The sequence below is a fragment of the Paramormyrops kingsleyae genome, chromosome 24 (assembly GCF_048594095.1).
Source record: "Paramormyrops kingsleyae isolate MSU_618 chromosome 24, PKINGS_0.4, whole genome shotgun sequence".
Taxonomy (NCBI): Eukaryota; Metazoa; Chordata; class Actinopteri; order Osteoglossiformes; family Mormyridae; genus Paramormyrops; species Paramormyrops kingsleyae.
This window is the reverse complement of record NC_132820.1, coordinates 4626258-4632311: the sequence shown is the minus strand read 5'-3', so window position 1 is coordinate 4632311 and position 6054 is coordinate 4626258.

Below are 6054 nucleotides of genomic sequence, written 5' to 3'. Positions count from 1 at the left end.
GCAACCGCTGAGGGACATTAAGACGGCGTGCTTCATGATGCGATTAAGGAATCGTGCTTAACTGCACTGATGCATGGAAGAAGTTAGGGAATTATATAATTTCTGATGCCTTCTGAAGGCCTCGTGTGCCGAGGTGAGCTTCACGTGCGGGAATGGGGCACGTGCGGGGATGTATAAAATATAAAGTAACGAAGCTACTCTTTGAACAGACCTGAATTCCATGGGAAATGTATTGAAGGTTTGAATTATTGAAGTTGTTTGTTTGTTTTTTTGTTTTGCACATTTGGGAAGGGCAAACTGACAGGGAACAAAATGGATGGTGACAATGTTGAATTATAGTTATCCATGTTAAATACATTGCAGGTTTGGTAGATAGCAAGGCAGCTTAATGCTTTTGCATGACGCGCACAGCCTGAATTAGTGGTTACGGATCAGGTATGCATGGATGGATATTTTCCAAAGCTCTGAAAATGTTGGTTCTTGGCGATATTTAAGGAAAAAAATCTTCAGCATGGAAACAGAGGGCTCTTCTTCTATATCTATTTGTTTATGCTCCCTTCACTCAACACTGTTGCTCCAAAAATCACCAAAAACCAGATGCAGAGACCCATTTTAATACACCTGTACAATAAGCCAAGAGTGTTAATAATGAGATTAGACATCGTTACACGGTTTCAAAAGTCAGTATTAGAAAACCAGAAGGGAGGAAGGTAAAGAAAATCCCCAAAGGTGACCTAGGACTTAAAAAAAAAAAAGTCTCTGCCCCCCCCGCCCTTGCAAGGAATGCCAACCACGCACGAGGCGGAGCGCGCGGCTACTGCGTGACTGCAGTTAGCTGCAGCGAAGTGGGTTTCTGCGCGCGCCTGTGATAGATCAGCCGGCGATTCGCCATCTGGCTCCGGACTGATAGCGGCTCTTCATCTCGATTTAAATGCTGACACCGTACGCAAAACACTTTACGGATGCTTCCAGGCCATCCCACCACTTTCAGACCCTATCACCAAAGGGTTTTCCCCAGCATTCATTTAAATAAAATTATTTTATAAATTGATTTATAATTCGTTCCGGAACCGCAAGTGTACAGACTAATGACTTCAAGTCTTTCAGTGCATTGTGAGTGGGAAGATATGGATTCTTTGAACGTCAATCCTAAACTCAACTCGATGTCTAATGGCAGAGTGTTAGGACTGTAATTTGTGTGCGTTCTATAATTGTTGCTGCGCAAACAAAGTCTAAAGGTCAGGATTCCAGCTTCCTGGAGACTGGTAGTAAAAGCAGCCTGATGTAGACAGATACAGAAGGATTCTGAAGTCTGCCCTACACTTTAAAACAGTCCTTGCTGTAGCCTTCTGAATTTGTCGTAGAGCGCAGAGGTTCCAATTCAGACTCTAGTCTGCTATAGACTAGGAAGGTATGCATTATTTTTTCACTCCCCTGAAAGGTAAGAGGTTCTCTGGGAAGCATATGTTGAATACAGAACTGAAGCATTAAGTATTAAGGGACAGATCTGAGTCAGAAAATGGAAATGAGGAGTTTCGTCAAAGTTGTAACCCTCACATCCGCAGGCTGACGGCGATGGCCATGTGTGACCGCGCGGTGCCCCTTGTCGGATTAGCGTCCCCCGCGGCTCCTTGCTAGGGTTCTGCTCGACCCCATCGCTTCCGGACACTCACGGAGCAGGACTTCAAAAGCTCGCGGGCCTTTCAGAAGCCACTCGCTTTATTTATCGAACAAGTGGTCCTCGCCCGACTAGAAGATAAACCTTTCCAGAAAGCCACGTTTTGAAACATAAGAATAAATGAATATAGAAAAAGCTAATAACTAAACAAAGGAAATAAAAGGGCACTCGTGCTCACTCTATAGATGCTTTGAAGATAGACCATTAAGGTAATTCATTCAGGCTCTCTGCTGCGCTTCTGGCTCCGACCTGCAGCACATTCTGCATACTACAGTCTCTCGGTCTGTCTCTGCCTCGGCGGACATATATATCACACCTTCCTGTTAACCTGCAACCCTTCGCTCGATCACTATTGGCGTTTATAGACAAGTGCTTCGTAAAAAGCTTAATTGTGTTGCCTGTATTTCCTGTTTTATTGCGAAATATTTAATCATATTGCCATATAAAGGCAAAGCACAATAACTAGGCTACTCTGACACTGAAACCACGAAAAAGGAGTTTTTTTTGACGGGCCACCATAAGTATAGCAATATATATAATAAATCCATGTCACATATCTCTAGCTTAACTCTATATATAATGTGTGTGTATGTATGCAGCTTTTATATTCATTAAATTAGTATGCAGACATTCAAAGCGAGTCTAATGTTCCTTTGTTTGACTAAGATTTGGGATTATCCTTAAAATCAAACTGAAAACCAAAACGCAAATATTTGTGCTTGCCATTGTATTATATAGGCCTATATCTAATAAGTTTATAATTCTAAGCAATTTATCAGCAACTATTATTAAAACCTCATATCTTGTCAAAACGTGTTGGGTGGAGTTTGTCATGAAGAAACGGGATCAAATTACAATGGCAAAAAACCCATTTGAACAACAGAAATGTGATTTAATTATATACACTTAAAAAGGTGTAATTGCTTATAATTCCCTATAATTATTCAGTAATTGCTGCAAAGCGTTTTTTTGCAACTTGTATGGAAAGCCACTTCTCATAATGTCCATTTTTTATGCAAGACGGAAAACCTGTCGACAATAAAGGAGAAGAGAATCAAGACTAGCTGAAGGAAAAGTAAGAAAGGATTAGGTTTGGTGCTTAACAGCCAATAACATTGATTTTGCAAAATTGTTAAATCGTCCAAGCAAACTGAAGAGGTTCAACAGATGACGTGTAGATTACACTCTAGTCAGTTTTATTTTAAACCGTCATAAATTAATAAAAGATAGACATATATGTCAATACTGCATAATATAAGATGATCGTTATTGGTTGCCTGAAGATTTTTTTCATAGATATTTACATTTACTTTATGAAGGTCGCATCCGGCCCGGATAAAAATAAGCGTCAAATGGCAGCGCATGTAAAGTTAGTTGCTATGATTCTTTCTCATTGTCGAACCCAGCAGATTATTAAAAATGATCATCTTTGATTTATGCGGACGGTCTCCTTTCGTCGTTACTGCCGTACTGTCGCCAGGACCTGCATTTGTGAGTATGATCGTCTTTAATCTTGGAAACGAAAAGGCTCAGATCTGACTTGGTAATTAATCGTTATTGTTTCACTCTCCCCTCTCTAAACGTCCACTTGCCCAACCACGGTCATTATAATTGATGGATATTCAGCAGCGTGTAATTCTTTAAGCCTCCTCTGGGCAGTTCACTGTGGGTTGCCTTTGTCTGGCATGCAAAGGATACATTTAGTTTTAATTAACTTCAATCTAGAATAGCGCCCCTCGCAGTGAAACGGTCACTGAGCGCTTCTGAAAGGAGTTGCATGAAACGAGACTCCGCGAATAATGAAAGTTTTCTCTCGAAAAAAAAAACCCTGGCATTTTAAAACGATATCGACTGCATTTGTGCAGGTGCGGTTCGAAAGTGTGCGTAAATTCCTGCCTTATTATCATGGTGTTGATGGTGTGTACAGTCGGGCTCATTGGATTTCTGTCACGGCATCTGACTGTTTTTTTTTTGTCAATGATAATGTTTTTAGGTGAAAACGTTTGATAGCCATATTCTAAGATAAATGTCAAGTCAAGCGATTTTGAAAGCTTGATTTTAAATAAAAATATCCTAACACCGATCCGATAGAATGCGGATTTCATTACTCCGTTATGGGTTATGAGATATTGAATATCAATCCATCATAAAAACGCGCACGCAGCGTAGTTCATCGCCTGGCGCTTATCCAGAAAACACTCGTAGACGGAAGGGGGCATCCTGGGCGCAGAATACCAGTCTATCCCCAGGCCTATACACTCACACGCTATGGGAACTGAGAGTTACCAGTTCCCCTTATGGAATGCAAGAGCAAACCCATAGGTTGAGCTGGATGTTTGTGCTTGGGGAGGGCGGCGGTAAGAAACCGCATCTGGCTTACCCTATGTGTTAACACACGGTTCTGACGCACACATAACCTATTATTTTGCTTACCTATAAGGTACCAACAATTAAATCACTTCTGCAAAAGTGCAAAGTGCCAGCACGGAACACAACACAATTACAACCTAACAACACCATCGATAAACTGAACGTTGACAGTAAAGAGCTGCATTCAAATAACTAACCAAAACAAACAACTGCTACAACCGTGCAGAATGCCTTCCGTTAGCCTGGCGAAACACTTAAAACGCAATGCAATGCTGCAGATAATTGCAATGCTGGTCTTGCCAAGTAATTGTAATTTCGACTCAGCGGACTAAATTGGAAGCTCAGCCTAGCCGCAGTTATGCATGTTCGTTTGTTATATTTGCCTCGCTTGTCAGTCGCTTTGGACAAGCAACCACTGTGCCACTTTAACTTTGAACTTATTACAATCACATGAGCTTATTTGATTACATCAACTTGTATTTAAACTAAAAAATTCTTGTCATCTTGTCGACGTGCCAGATGACTTTGTGCTGACTAATATTGGCAATGGCGTAGGAGAGAAATGGCCGATGTGATCTTCACGGCGTCAACGGAGACTCTGATCAGGGCTCTCCGGAGACTGAGTGTCTGGGCTTGCGAGTGTCCTGGATAAAAACCGGGATCCCGGCCTTTAATGACCTCCTGGGCACAGCCGTCAGTAGCGTGTCTGTCTGAGGCGAGAATGTCGACCTCGCCGAGAGATTCACTTACCTTGGCAGCGACATTCATGTCTCTGGTGACTCTTCCTATGAAGTCAGCAAACGGATTGGGAGAGCATGGGGGGGGGGGGGGGGGTCATGAGGTCACTGGAAAGGGGTGTGTGGCTCCTGATATCTTTGCAATAGGATGAAGGTCCAGGTCTTTAGAGTCCTGGTGCTCTCTGTCTTGCTGTATCGCTGTGAGACATGGACTCCAGTGACCTGAGACGAAGACTGGACTCCTTCGGTACTGTGTCTCTTTGGAGAATCCTTGGGTACCGCTGGCTTGGCTTTCTGTCGAACGAGCGGTCGCTCAGGGAGTCCCGGATGAGACACATCACCTGCATTGTGAGGGAGTCTCAGCTACGACACTACAGCCATGTGGCGCGTTTCCCTGACGGTGACCCGGCTCGCAGGATCCTCACTGCTGAGGACCCGAGCGGCTGGACCAGGCTGAGGGGACGCCCACGTAACACCTGGATGCGGCAGATAGGCGGCCATTTCTGGAGGGTGAGACTAGACCCTATATCTGCCTGGGGGGTCGTTGGCCGGGATCCCAAGGTGTTTCGTCGTGTGGTGGGTGCCACAATGTGCGGAACCAGCGCATTGCTCTCCAACTTAACCTGACCGGTTGGAGATGACCTCATGTTGGGGGGAGGAGGTAACAAAGGTATATTTATAAGGGGACAAAGGAAGGCAAGTTAAATATTGGGGGGTACATTACCCCCTGTCCCCCGGCTCCCATGCCCTTGATAACAAGGTGAGGTGTGATTTACCACATTAGACCAGATGTACGCCTGAACTGGAGAGTGTGTAACTGTAAGAAACTTCCACAGGACTGTGCTATTAACAGACACTGCACAGTGAGAGTCACCTGAAAAGATCCAGTAATTTATACTTATTTCTTGACACTTTCCAGGTATGTCAGGAAGGCATAATTATGAACCTATTAAAGATTTTGCATGTGCAGCAGAACCTGTCAGATATCTGTGTTTTTTCGTATTGGATAGTGGTAAAATTATCCCAGTGTCTACCCCTTCTTGAGGATAGGACAGTAAATAGAGCAGTAGATGGGATAGGGCTGAAGGAGCCAGAAAATAGGGCAGTGGGTTGGGCTGGATAGGACTGGGAATGGGGTACGATAGACTGGGAATAGGACAGGATAGACTGGGAATGGGGCAGGATAGACTGGGAATGGGGTACGATAGACTGGGAATAGGGCAGGATAGACTGGGAATGGGGTACGATAGACTGGGAATAGGACAGGAT